Source organism: Anopheles moucheti (genome assembly GCF_943734755.1).
Source record: "Anopheles moucheti chromosome X unlocalized genomic scaffold, idAnoMoucSN_F20_07 X_unloc_5, whole genome shotgun sequence".
NCBI lineage: Eukaryota > Metazoa > Arthropoda > Insecta > Diptera > Culicidae > Anopheles > Anopheles moucheti.
The window spans coordinates 880,001-895,000 of record NW_026453559.1 but is presented as its reverse complement, the minus strand read 5'-3'; the positions used below and the strand labels follow the sequence as shown (position 1 = coordinate 895,000).

The following is a 15,000-nucleotide window of genomic DNA, read 5'->3' as shown; positions in this document are numbered from 1 at the left end:
CGTATTCGCAAAAAAATTTTTGTATGAAAAAGTCACCACTCGGGTACCTCCATACAAAAGTACCAAGTTCGGGTCGAGTGGTCGATGGACGTCGAAGGTGAAAATTTTTCATCATCGAAAATTTTTTCCAAAGTTGAAGCAATTGGGCCCTAGAGTATGAAAAGTGAAACCACGGATCGATTTGAGAAATAAAAATTTTTGTATGAAAAAGTCACCACTCGGGTACCTCCATACAAAAGTACCAAGTTCGGGTCGAGTGGTCGATGGACGTCGAAGGCGAAAATTTTTCATCATCGAAAATTTTTTCCAAAGTTGAAGCAAATGGGCCCTAGAGTATGAAAAGTGAAACCACGGATCGATTTGAGAAATAAAAATTTTTTGTATGGGAGGGCCCCTGGTAGAACATTTTTCCCAAGTGCGACCATTTTACCCGGTGAGTCAAAAAAAATTTTTTTTTCACGGTGACTCAAAACATCAATTTTAGACTCCCCTGAGTATGAAAAGTGAAACGAAAATCATTTTTGAGAAGAAAAAATTTTTGTATGGGAGGGCCCCTGCTAGAACATTTTTCCCAAGTGCGTCGATTTTGGGTCGCCGACACAAGCTCGGGTCAAAAAAATTTTTTTTTCTCGGTGACTCAAAACATCAATTTTAGACTCCCCTGAGTATGAAAAGTGAAACGAAAATCATTTTTGAGAAGAAAAAATTTTTGTATGGGAGGGCCCCTGCTAGAACATTTTTCCCAAGTGCGTCGATTTTTGGGTCGCCGACACAAGCTCGGGTCAAAAAAATTTTTTTTTCACGGTGACTCAAAACATCAATTTTAGACTCCCCTGAGTATGAAAAGTGAAACGAAAATCATTTTTGAGAAGAAAAAATTTTTGTATGGGAGGGCCCCTGCTAGAACATTTTTCCCAAGTGCGTCGATTTTTGGGTCGCCGACACAAGCTCGGGTCAAAAAAATTTTTTTTTCACGGTGACTCAAAACATCAATTTTAGACTCCCCTGAGTATGAAAAGTGAAACGAAAATCATTTTTGAGAAGAAAAAATTTTTGTATGGGAGGGCCCCTGCTAGAACATTTTTCCCAAGTGCGTCGATTTTGGGTCGCCGACACAAGCTCGGGTCAAAAAAATTTTTTTTTCTCGGTGACTCAAAACATCAATTTTAGACTCCCCTGAGTATGAAAAGTGAAACGAAAATCATTTTTGAGAAGAAAAAATTTTTGTATGGGAGGGCCCCTGCTAGAACATTTTTCCCAAGTGCGTCGATTTTGGGTCGCCGACACAAGCTCGGGTCAAAAAAATTTTTTTTTCTCGGTGACTCAAAACATCAATTTTAGACTCCCCTGAGTATGAAAAGTGAAACGAAAATCATTTTTGAGAAGAAAAAATTTTTGTATGGGAGGGCCCCTGCTAGAACATTTTTCCCAAGTGCGTCGATTTTTGGGTCGCCGACACAAGCTCGGGTCAAAAAAATTTTTTTTTCACGGTGACTCAAAACATCAATTTTAGACTCCCCTGAGTATGAAAAGTGAAACGAAAATCATTTTTGAGAAGAAAAAATTTTTGTATGGGAGGGCCCCTGCTAGAACATTTTTCCCAAGTGCGTCGATTTTTGGGTCGCCGACACAAGCTCGGGTCAAAAAAATTTTTTTTTCACGGTGACTCAAAACATCAATTTTAGACTCCCCTGAGTATGAAAAGTGAAACGAAAATCATTTTTGAGAAGAAAAAATTTTTGTATGGGAGGGCCCCTGCTAGAACATTTTTCCCAAGTGCGTCGATTTTGGGTCGCCGACACAAGCTCGGGTCAAAAAAAAAATTTTTTTCATGGTGACTCAAAACATCAATTTTAGACTCCCCTGAGTATGAAAAGTGAAACGAAAATCATTTTTGAGAAGAAAAAATTTTTGTATGGGAGGGCCCCTGCTAGAACATTTTTCCCAAGTGCGTCGATTTTGGGTCGCCGACACAAGCTCGGGTCAAAAAAATTTTTTTTTCTCGGTGACTCAAAACATCAATTTTAGACTCCCCTGAGTATGAAAAGTGAAACGAAAATCATTTTTGAGAAGAAAAAATTTTTGTATGGGAGGGCCCCTGCTAGAACATTTTTCCCAAGTGCGTCGATTTTTGGGTCGCCGACACAAGCTCGGGTCAAAAAAATTTTTTTTTCACGGTGACTCAAAACATCAATTTTAGACTCCCCTGAGTATGAAAAGTGAAACGAAAATCATTTTTGAGAAGAAAAAATTTTTGTATGGGAGGGCCCCTGCTAGAACATATTTCCCAAGTGCGTCGATTTTGGGTCGCCGACACAAGCTCGGGTCAAAAAAATTTTTTTTTCACGGTGACTCAAAACATCAATTTTAGACTCCCCTGAGTATGAAAAGTGAAACGAAAATCATTTTTGAGAAGAAAAAATTTTTGTATGGGAGGGCCCCTGCTAGAACATTTTTCCCAAGTGCGTCGATTTTGGGTCGCCGACACAAGCTCGGGTCAAAAAAATTTTTTTTTCACGGTGACTCAAAACATCAATTTTAGACTCCCCTGAGTATGAAAAGTGAAACGAAAATCATTTTTGAGAAGAAAAAATTTTTGTATGGGAGGGCCCCTGCTAGAACATATTTCCCAAGTGCGTCGATTTTGGGTCGCCGACACAAGCTCGGGTCAAAAAAATTTTTTTTTCACGGTGACTCAAAACATCAATTTTAGACTCCCCTGAGTATGAAAAGTGAAACGAAAATCATTTTTGAGAAGAAAAAATTTTTGTATGGGAGGGCCCCTGCTAGAACATTTTTCCCAAGTGCGTCGATTTTGGGTCGCCGACACAAGCTCGGGTCAAAAAAATTTTTTTTTTCTCGGTGACTCAAAACATCAATTTTAGACTCCCCTGAGTATGAAAAGTGAAACGAAAATCATTTTTGAGAAGAAAAAATTTTTGTATGGGAGGGCCCCTGCTAGAACATATTTCCCAAGTGCGTCGATTTTGGGTCGCCGACACAAGCTCGGGTCAAAAAAATTTTTTTTTCACGGTGACTCAAAACATCAATTTTAGACTCCCCTGAGTATGAAAAGTGAAACGAAAATCATTTTTGAGAAGAAAAAAATTTGTATGGGAGGGCCCCTGCTAGAACATTTTTCCCAAGTGCGTCGATTTTGGGTCGCCGACACAAGCTCGGGTCAAAAAAATTTTTTTTTCACGGTGACTCAAAACATCAATTTTAGACTCCCCTGAGTATGAAAAGTGAAACGAAAATCATTTTTGAGAAGAAAAAAATTTGTATGGGAGGGCCCCTGCTAGAACATTTTTCCCAAGTAAATTCGATTTTACCCGGTGAGTCAAAAAATTTTGATAAAAATATTTTTCCAAAATCGTGTTCATTGCCTATTATAAGGGACCAGGTCAGCTCACACGCATTTTTGGAGACCATATGGAAAGTGCGTCTGGGATTGCGGAAATTAAGTTTAGAGTGTTAAATGATGGTTTCGCAATCCCGAAAGGCTCAAAATCCACCCTAAGGTTCCCCGGGTGAAATGTGGTTTCCAAGGTGTGAGCACTATCGGTGATAGAGTTGGAATGTGATTTCCAGAGCGCAGGGCGACTGGGCTAGAGCGAAAATCATAGACAAAGGTAAGTATTGGACTGAACGACTCGAAGCAAACGAAAATCATAGACAAGGGTAATGGACTGAACGACTCGAAGCAAACGAAAATCACATACAAGAGTAATGGACTGAACAAATCGAAGCAAACGAAAATCACATACAAGAGTAATGGACTGAACGAATCGAAGCAAACGAAAACCACAGACAAGAGTAATAGAGTGAACGAATCGAAGCAAACGAAAACCACAGACAAGAGTAATGGAGTGAACGAATCGAAGCAAACGAAAGTCATGGACAAGAGTACTGAAAATCGGACCAAACCTCTAGAAGCACACGAAAATCATGGACAAGAGTACTCAAAAACACGGACCAAACCTATGGAAGCACACGAAAACCATGAACACAGGGATAACTGAAAACTGACTGTGAACCTATCAGAGCATGTGAAAGCATGGACAAGAGTACTGAAAATCGGACCAAACCTCTAGAAGCACACGAAAATCATGGACAAGAGTACTCAAAAACACGGACCAAACCTATCGAAGCACACGAAAACCATGAACACAGGGATAACTGAAAACGAACCTCTCGTAGCAAACGAAAAACATGGACAAAATTATTCGAAACGAACCGAAGCTCGATGCGAAAAACATGGAAAAGCAAGCCCGTAAGTCGCACTATCAAGCCCATAAGTCGCACTATCAAGCCCGTTAGTCGCACTATCAAGCCCATAGGTCGCACTATCAAGCCCGTTGGTCGCACTATCAAAGCCCGTTAGTCGCACTATCAGGCCCATAAGTCGCACTATCAGGCCCGTAAGTCGCACCAAAAAGCCCGTAAATTGCCCTATCAAGCCCGTTAGTCGCACTATCAGGCCCATAAGTCGCACCAACAAGCCCGTAAATTACCCTATCAAGCCCATAAGTCGCACCAAAAAGCCCGTAAATTGCCCTATCAAGCCCATAAGTCGCACCAAAAAGCCCGTAATTCGCACCAAAAAGCCCGTAAATTGCCCTATCAAGCCCGTTAGTCGCACTATCAGGCCCGTAAGTCGCACCATCAAGCCCGTAAATTGCCCGATAAAGCCCGTAAATTGCCCGATCAAGAGCCAGCGCTGCATTGTCGGTTAATCCCGTCGATCGCGCCGGCTATTTCTCAGAAGGTTGTACGGACACCATACCCGGTGGCAAGTACCGCGAAGTTTATAACGCAACAGAACGTTCGCCAGTCGGACACAAGAATTGGAAAAGCTCGTTGTAGTGTACAGGAATCGAACCGAACCTCCTAGCGAGAATAGGGTCCCGTGAGCAATCGCGCGGACCTATGTGAAATGGTTTAGAGTGTGATGTGATGTGATACACGGTGGAAGCGGTGCATGGTGACATGCATCACTCAGAGAGATATGTGGAACCGGTGGTCTTCCAGTTGCTTAAGTGCTTCGGTTGGCTTATGGTTAAAGAGTGTGAATTCGATTCACCCCGGTATCGAACGTGTGTGGGATACTCACGCCGGTACGAGAGAGAATTCTGGTTGATCCTACCAGTAATATACGCTTGTCTCAAAGGTTAAGCCATGCATGTCTAAGTACGAACATCAATGAATGTGAAACCGCATAAGGCTCAGTATAACAGCTATAATTTACAAGATCATAAACCCAATGAGTTAGTTGGATAACTGTGGAAAAGCCAGAGCTAATACATGCAACATGCCGGGACTGGTACCCTCGCCGGGTGCTGGAACTGGTGCACTTATTAGTTAAACCAATCGCCTCCGGGCGGCTTGAGTTGAAGTCTGGATAAGCTCGCAGATCGTATGGTCGCTCGCCGACTGACGACAGATCTTTCAAATGTCTGCCCTATCAACTATTGATGGTAGTGTAGAGGACTACCATGGTTGCGACGGGTAACGGGGAATCAGGGTTCGATTCCGGAGAGGGAGCCTGAGAAATGGCTACCACATCCAAGGAAGGCAGCAGGCGCGTAAATTACCCAATCCCGGCACGGGGAGGTAGTGACGAGAAATAACAATATGGACCTCTCTAACGATGGTCCATAATTGGAATGAGTTGAGTATAAATCCTTCAACAAGGATCAAGTGGAGGGCAAGTCTGGTGCCAGCAGCCGCGGTAATTCCAGCTCCACTAGCGTATATTAAAGTTGTTGCGGTTAAAACGTTCAAAGTTGATTCCCCGTCCAGACTCGCGACCGCCGCGGGCGCCCGGTTACACGCCGGGACCGTCCGTGAGCGAGCTCGCGGCTGCGACTCACAATGGTGTGCCTGGGCGTTTACTCCGTGAACGGGTACCGGTTAACCGGTTCAGTCCGGCCCGGCCCCTCATGGTGCTCAGGGTACTCACGTTTACCTTGAACAAATTAGAGTGCTCACAGCAGGCTAGTACAAAAGCGTCCGGCCCTCCGCGGGTCGGCGTTGGCCGAGAATAATCTTGCATGGAATAATGGAATATGACCTCGGTCTGATTCTTTCGTTGGTTTGTCGTAGACCCAGAGGTAATGATTAACAGAAGTAGTTGGGGGCATTGGTATTACGGCGCGAGAGGTGAAATTCGTAGACCGTCGTAGGACCGACCGAAGCGAAAGCGTTTGCCATGGATGCTTTCATTAATCAAGAACGAAAGTTAGAGGATCGAAGGCGATTAGATACCGCCCTAGTTCTAACCGTAAACGATGCCAATTAGCAATTGGGAGACGCTACCCCTATTCGGTGCTCTCAGTCGCTTCCGGGAAACCAAAATCGGGTTCCGGGGGAAGTATGGTTGCAAAGTTGAAACTTAAAGGAATTGACGGAAGGGCACCACAACGAAGTGGAGCTTGCAGTCGCGATCGAGAGCTCGACCTGAGTGGACGTGAAATCCGCGCTCCTCGGTTTTTCAAAGCAAAAGTGCCGCAATTTGCGCTTGATCGGTGCGAAAGTTTGTAATAAAGTTGGAGGTACCCTCCGGAACCCCCCCTGCGAATTTGGTGGCCCCACGCCCCCCCTTGCGTGTGTTATTGAACGAAACGGTTTTTGTGACATATTGTGCGAAAGAGTGAAGATATCGGAAAAGTGATAGTGACACTTTGTGGGCCTCACCAGGCCACACCTTTTGGTGAAGAAACATTGGCCGAATTGATGGAGTTCGCGGAACGGCAGGTGTTTTTGTGGTGAAATTTCACACCTGTATAACTCCGAACATTGCGGACCGATCCGGCTGGAAGGTGTTTTAAAAGTTGCGCTTCGCAGTAAAGAATAAGTGTTAAAAATTTCGTGTCAATCGGACGAAAACTCAGTGAGTTATTAGCGAACAAAGAAAACCACGTGCTCGTCGAAAATGGCGGCGTGTGTGTGAAAAAGAGCGAGGAAAAAAAACTTCCGGACGAATCACCCCCCTGCTGGAGCGCTAGCGCTCCCGGAGGGGCACTCCCGGACGAAATTTCACCGCTCTTTACGTGTGTGTGAGATTTGTGTGTGTGTGACATTTTCGGCCCAATACCATCGTGTGGGGTGTCTAACGACGCGTCTCGGAAAGAGGAGTGGGGGAAACGCGGTTTCCCCCCCCTAGCACCACCCACCCGCCACCCAGCCCCGGAAAACCCCCGCGAAAAGTGGTTTTCCGCGTTTTTCCCGGCCAAGGAGCGGAGGTAGAGCTCCCGGGTGTTCAGAGAAAAGTTTCGGCGGGAAAAACTACATCTAATTCCATCGCCGGAAAAGCGATTTTTCCGACATCCGGGGAGATACGGCCGGAAAAGTGTTTTTCGTCAGTGGACAATTTTCGGCCTGATACCGGCGTGTGGGGTGTCAATCGACGCGGATTGACGAGGGGAGTCGGGATAACACCCTCCCATCACGATACTACCCACCCCCACCCACCTAGAGCGGAAAAACCACCTACCGAAGTGGTTTTTGGCGATTTTCCCGGCCAAGGAGTCGGGCTAGAGCTTCCGGGTGTTCGGACAAAAGTTTCGGCGGGAAAAACTACATCTAATTCCATCGCCGGAAAAGTGATTTTCGCAACATCCAGAGAGATACGGGCGGAAAAGCGTTTTTCCGAAGAAGAAAATTTTCGCCCTGATACCGTCGTGCGGGGTATCAAACGACGAGTTTTCAAGAGGGGAGTCGGGAAAATACCCCCCCACCACCATACCACCCACCCCCACCCCCCTAGAGCGGAAAAACCACCCAGGAAGCGGTTTTTCGCGATTTTTCCGAGGAAAACTTCATCGCCACCCAGGCAAGTGGGGTATCAGAAGAAGCGGCTCGGCGGGACGAGTCCATCGCGCACCCCCCCGTTCTTCTACCATCTTCCCTCACCTCGCCCGGGCGGAAAAACCTCGCCGTCGATCCTCGTGGCAGTCCGCTGCTGGCGTCCCTCCTTGAGGGGGAGTAAAACCAGTTTAAAGCGCGGACTCTTCCTTCCTTCTGGCGATGATGTCCGCCAGTCGGAATTTACGATCACGGTCGGGATCGACTGATAGCCGAGCACCGGTGGGCTCGAAACCGGTAGTGATGCTCAGCAGAGTGCCGGAAGGGCAGACCGCAGCCACGAGCGGTGTTGCTCGCACGAGTGGCGTTGGCACGGCCACGGCTGCGAAAGGAGCCACGATGGAGAGGCTCATCGAGCGTTTGGAGGACGAGCTATCCCTCCTCCGTGTTCAGCTGACGGAGCAAGCTGAGCAATATAGGAAAGACCTCGCGGCGATGCAGGAGTGCCATCGCCAGGAGGTGCTCCATCTGCGAGAGGAGAACCGTAAGGAGCGGGAGATGGTCTCTGGGCTCCTTACGCAACTGGTTGTTGCGCAGTCGCAGCAGCAACAGCAGCAGCAGCAGCAGCAGCAGCTGGCACAACAGCGAGAGGGTGCGGTGACGGCTACGGTGGTGCCGTCTCCGGACCAGGAAGGCGGCTCCTGGGCCGAGGTGGTGCGCCGTAAGTCGGCACGCCAGCAGCCGGCTCAGCAGCATCAGCAGCAGTGGCCGCAGCTCCCGCAACGGCAGCAGCCGCAGCGGCAACAGCAGCAACGTCCGCAGCAACATCAGAGCGGACAGCGTTCGGCTGGGCAGCCCCAGCAACAACAACAACAGTGGCATTTGCAGGGCCAGTTGCTGCGAAAGCAGAGTAAGCAGCAGCCACGCACGATGCCAGCTGCAGTGAAGAAGTCGCGGAAGCGGCCCGACACCATCGAGGTGATGCCAGCGGAGGGCGTCAGCTACCTCGACATGTATAGGGCGATTCGTACGAGCTCGCATCTCGACGGCATGCAGGAGAAGATCGGCGTCGGCAAGCGAACGCCGAAAGACACCTTGCGGCTGCCGCTGAGCCGTGATGCCGACAGCGCCGAGCTGTGCCAGCGTATCCGGCAAGCCATCGGAGACAAGGGTGCGGCGTCCGTGCGTACGGAGATGTCGATGGTGCTCATAACAAACATCGACTCCTTGGCGAGCGAGGACCAGCTGCGTCGGGCGGTGTTGACGGCTCTCGGCAAGGAGCATTCCGAGGCCACCTTCGACATGTGGGAGCGGCGAGACGGCACGAAGCGTGCTCGCGTTCGTCTGCCCCGGTCGGATGCGGAGCATCTGGCTGGGAAGCGCCTGCTCCTAGGACACACCTCCTGTTGGGTGTGGGAGGTCCCGAAAGCGTCGCTGGAGGAGAAGCGGTGCTTCCGATGTTTGGAGCGCGGCCACTTCGCCGGGCAGTGCTCGGGAGAGGACCGCAGCAAAGCGTGTATCCGGTGTGGCGCGGAAGGCCACAAGGCAGCGAGCTGCACTGGCGAGGCTCGCTGTTTGAAGTGTGGCGGCCCGCACTCGATTGCCGCAGCTTCGTGCAAAGCTGCAGCCACACGATGATGATAGAAGTGCTCCAGATAAATATCGGTAAGAGCAGGAGCGCTCAGGATCTTGCGCTCCAGCGGATGAGGGAGGAGGGAGCAGACGTGATGCTCATCACGGAGCTCTATGCTGTGCCGGCCAACAATGGGAACTGGGCATCCGACGACGCACTGAAGGCCGCGATCGTCACCAGTGGCCAACGGTTTCCCATACAGCGGGTGAGGAGCGTGCAGCATCCGGGCATCGTAGCTGCCGAGGTGGCGGGCATCGTTGTCATCTGCTGCTATATTCCGCCATCGATCGGCCTCCCGGAGTTCGAGCAGCAGATGGACCGGCTGGAGGTACTTGCGCGAGGCCACCCTTGCGTGCTGATAGCTGGTGACTTCAACGCGTGGCATGGGGCCTGGGGGAGCGAGCGGGCCAACCTTAAGGGTGAGGCGCTCCTTCAGACGGTTACCAGCCTAGGATTGGAGATCCTCAACCGCGGCACGGAGCCGACATTCCTGGGGAACGGTGTGGCTCGGCCCAGCAGAGTGGACGTCGCCTTCGCGAGTCCAACGCTCTGCCGATCGGATGGAGCAGCGGAGGACATCAGCTCCTGGCGGACGCTAGACCGCTACTCCTATAGCGACCACCGCTATATTCGGTTTGCGGTCGGGCAACAGCATCGTACAGGTCAGCGGCCCGGACGGGGCATTCATCAGCAGGAAGGTGTCGAAGTACGGGAGGCGGGTACTCGCTGGCGAACCCGCCAGTTTTGCCCCCGTACTTTCGAGCTGGCACTTGAGGCGACCCGTTTTGCCGATCGGGTGACCGATGCGGCAAGCCTGGGGATGGTGCTTACGGAGGCCTGCGACGCTACCATGGCGAGGATTGGGCAGTCGCAGCAGCAGAGGAGGAACTGCAACACATATTGGTGGACTCCGGATATCGAGGAGCTGACCGAGCGCTGCCGGTTGGCTCGGGAGCGACAGTTATTGGCCCTCGACGAGACGTCCGCCGAACTGGCTTCAGAGGAACATCAGGAGGCGCGTGCTGCCTTAAGGGTGGCAATTAAGGCCAGCAAGCAGCGCCAGTTCGATGAGTGGCTGCAGGCCCTGGCTGCAGATGAGACGGGACAGTGGTTCCGGCAAGTGCTTCTTCGGTTTCGGGGCAGCTGGACGGCGCGTGAACGCGATCCAGCGGTGTTGCAGCGGATCGTCGAGGAGCTGTTTCCGGAGCATCCCCCGGTCGAGTGGCCGGACGTCACGCCTTCGGAAGGGGACACTCCGGTCCGTCCGATCAGCTGCGCGGAGCTCCAGGCGATAGCGAGCGAGCTGCATCCGCGGAAGGCGCCTGGCCTCGATGGAGTACCGAACGCTGCGGTAACGGCTGCCATCCGGAAGTATCCGGAGCCATTCGCTGGTGTCTACCAGCGCTGCTTGGACACCGGCGAAATACCACGCGAATGGAAAAGGCAAAAGCTGGTGCTGTTGCCTAAGCCGGGTAAGCCGCCGGGCGAAGCCTCGTCCTGCCGCCCGATCTGCTTGATCGACAATCCGGCGAAGGTCTTCGAGAGGACTACGCTGGACAGACTCAACGAGCACCTGGAGGATCCGGAGGCACCTCGGCTGGCCGAGAACCAGTTCGGTTTCCGGAAGCAGCGGAGCACCCTGCAGGCGATCCAGCTGGTGGTGGAAGCAGGCGAGCGCGCGATGTCCTACGGACGGACTAACAACCGGGATAAGCGCTGTCTGCTGGTTGTGGCGTTGGACGTCAGAAACGCCTTTAACACCGCCAGCTGGCAGGCGATAGCGATGGCCCTGCGTGAGAAGGAGGTTCCAGCGCAGCTGCAACTCCTGCTCCGCGACTATTTCACCGACAGGGAGCTGGTGTACGACACCCACGACGGCCCGGTGTCACGTCGGGTGACGGCAGGCGTTCCACAGGGGTCAATCCTTGGCCCGACTCTGTGGAACGTTATGTACGACGGCGTTCTGCGGATCCAGCTCCCTGAAGGGGCCACCATCGTCGGCTTTGCCGATGACATCGCCATCCTGGCCGAGGGCTGCACACCCGAGGAGTCGGCGACGGTCGCGGAGGCTGCGATCGAGGCGGTGATGGGGTGGCTTGAGGCACGGCACCTCAGTCTCGCCCCCCACAAAACCGAGGTGGTACTGATATCGAGTCTGCGTCGAGGACGTTTGGAAATTCCTGTGCGCGTCGGCGAAGTGGTCTGCACGTCAAAGCGATCGATACGCTACCTGGGGGTACAACTCCACGAGAAACTCTCGTGGAAACCGCACGTGGAAGCGGCCGCGGACAAGGCCCTCCGTGCGGTGGCGGTGGTTACCTCGGTGATGAGGAACCACAGCGGCCCCCAGGTGGCCAAGCGGCGGTTGCTGGCAGGAGTCGCTGAGTCGGTGATCCGGTACGCCTCGCCCATCTGGGCTAAGGCGACAGACATGCAGTGGTGCCGAAGACGACTGGCCCAGGTCCAGAAGCCACTGGCACGTGGGGTATCGAGTTCGTTCCGCTCGGTATCCTACGAGGTGTCAGTGGTGATGGCTGGTTTGGTGCCGTACTGGCTGGTCGTCAACGAGGACGCAAGGTGCCATAGCAGGCTGCTGGTCGAGCCTGGCGCCAGCAGGAAGGAGGTACGAGCGGCGGAGCGAGCAGCCACGATGATGCAATGGCAGGACGCCTGGGACCGTGCGGCGGCAACACCATCGGCCAGCCGCTATCAGACGTGGGCACACAGTCTGATTCCCGACCTGCACCGGTGGACGGGACGAAAGCACGGGAAGGTGGACTTCCACCTTTCGCAGGTGCTCTCCGGACACGGATTCTTCCGGGAGTACCTGCACGTCTGCGGCTTCGCTTCGTCTCCGGAGTGTCCACGGTGCGTGGGGTCGGTCGAGTCGGTGGCCCACGTCTTGTTCGAGTGCCCCGTGTTTGAGGAGATCCGACGTGAGCTGCTGGGCTGGGGTACACCCGAGTCGGTCCAGCTTAACAACATCGCAGAGAAGCTGCTGGAGAGTGCGGAGTGGTGGGACCGCATTCAGAAAGCAGCAAAGACCATCACCACAGTGCTTCAACAGCTGTGGCGCGATGAGGAAGCGCTCACCAATGGTCGAACGGAAGCGGCTTTCGCTGAGGACGAGGAAGTGGTCCTTGAAAGTGTGGCCGCACTCTTCGGTGAGGAGATGGACGACGTCATCATCGAAGACATCACGCGGCGCGTGAACGAGTCGCGAGCAGCGCGTCAGCGATCTGCCCGCAACCGACGGCTTCGCGGCAGAGCGGAGGATCGGGCGCGAGTGCGACTGGCTGCGGACGTCGCAGCAGCACTGGCCGCCCGAGATGACGAGATACTGCGGACGGCAGTAGAGGCGGAGCGAGCGGGCCTAGCTCCTCCTCCCATACCTAGGCGTAGCAGAGGGGGACCACCTTCCCCTGAAACGGTTAGAATTCGCCATGAGCGGCGTCTATTCATGCAGCGCGCATGGCGAGCTCGGGTCCAGGCTGAGGGACCCTCGACGACGCGCCGCCGTCGGACCGCGCCTACGGAGGCGGACCTGATAAGGTCTCGGCGGAACAGACGCGAAAACGAAAGGCGCCGTCGTGCTTTGGCTGCAGGCCGACGATGGACACCCGCGGAGGAGGCTGCCGCCAGCGAGGCGGAATGGTCAGATCGATAGATGTCGGGTTGACTTCTTGAGATCTCCGAGAGGGGAAAGAATGAGTGAGTCACGCGGACTAAGCAAGCGTACGCCTTTAATATGCGGTTAAGATACGATTCAATTTAATAAAGAAATAGGGAAGAGACATCCGAAAGGGTTCGTAATGACGCATGACAAATCCCTGGCGGGCGACGTCGTGCGTCAAGAGCGTGGGTTTATGCTATTGTTTGTTAGAACATAATGTTTATGAACAATAAAACCTGCATTTGTTAAAAAAAAACGAAGTGGAGCTTGCGGCTTAATTTGACTCAACACGGGAAAATTTACCAGGTCCGAACTTATCGAGGTAAGACAGATTGAGAGCTCTTTCTCAAATTTAAGGGTAGTGGTGCATGGCCGTTCTTAGTTCGTGGAATGATTTGTCTGGTTAATTCCGATAACGAACGCGACTCAAACAAGCTAACTAGAACGCTGTCAGCAGTGCACCTCCGGGCGCACCTGACGTCAAGGCCGGCGGCCCCTTCACGGGCGGTCGTCGGCCACGTTTGCCCTGCTTAGCGGGACAACTTGTGTTTAGCAAGGTGAGAATGAGCGATAACAGGTCCGTGATGCCCTTAGATGTTCTGGGCTGCACGCGTGCTACAATGTGAGCAGCAGCGTGTTCTCGCCAATTGGCGCCCCCATTCCGAGAGGAACGGGAAATCACCCAAATGCTCATTTAGTTGGGATTGGGGACTGCAACGGTCCCCATGAACCTGGAATTTCTAGTAAGTGCTAGTCATTAGCTAGCGCTGATTACGTCCCTGCCCTTTGTACACACCGCCCGTCGCTACTACCGATGGATTATTTAGTGAGGTCTCTGGAGGCACACCTTCCGCGGTTCCTTCGTGAGCTGCAGCTGGCATGGCCGAAGTTGACCGAACTTGATGATTTAGAGGAAGTAAAAGTCGTAACAAGGTTTCCGTAGGTGAACCTGCGGAAGGATCATTACCGATCAATACATATATGTTGTTGTGTGAGTTGGTTAGAGAGATAGAGAAACACGGTATCAGCAGAACAAACTGCTATGTTACCTTTTGGGGGCCGCGCACGCCAATTAGACCCGCGAGAGAGGTGTGTCTATACTACGATATTGAGCGTGCGCGACCGTAGGCCAGTGGCCTTCGTACCTGTGCGCACACTCCCAATGGCAGCCATCGAACGCGTAAAGTGTGTGACACATGGGCGAAGGTAAAGACCCACTAGAACATATTTAAACACTGGCCTCGAGCGAGAGAGAACCTAATCAGGAGAACGAAAGTTGTGCAAGATCGCGCCGATGCCGCCCACATCGCGCGTCGATCAATGGGAAGGAAGACCAATGGTCATCCTTGTCCACCCTGGACGGCTTCGAAGGAACCGAGAGGTGCACGGTTACGCTGTCCGGGGAACTTAAGTTGTGAGAGATGCACCTAGCGCATAACGAAAACATAGGAGACAGTTGAACATACCAAAACCCTAGGCAGGGGATCACTCGGCTCATGGATCGATGAAGACCGCAGCTAAATGCGCGTCAGAATGTGAACTGCAGGACACATGAACACCGACACGTTGAACGCATATGGCGCATCGGACGTTTAAACCCGACCGATGCACACATTCTTGAGTGCCTACCAATTCTTGTTACACACTATTCCATAACTACAGGACGCCCGCGTACCAGCGGCACGCCTGGGCGAGCAGCACGCCCGGGAGTGTGTCGCAGGCTTGAACACACGCGTTTGGCGCACTGTGCATCATGGCGTGCTCGGACCCCTTCCGCGGGGGACCTTGGGCGCTGAAATGGTAAGGCGGTACAGTTGGCCCAGTGGGTGCGTGTCGTGTCGCACGGTTCGAACTTCGGCTATAAGACAACCTGGGAGCACCGGAAGCC

The 15,000-nt window shown here is 52.3% G+C and overlaps 1 non-coding gene across 1 annotated transcript; it reads left to right on the top strand.

Moving 5' to 3' along the window:
• Nucleotides 1–14,581: 14,581 nt before the first annotated feature.
• LOC128308617 (5.8S ribosomal RNA) lies at nucleotides 14,582–14,739 on the top strand. The gene has a single exon (XR_008288424.1). It is a non-coding gene; the product is annotated as a 5.8S ribosomal RNA (ribosomal RNA).
• The last annotated feature ends 261 nt before the right edge of the window (nucleotides 14,740–15,000 follow it).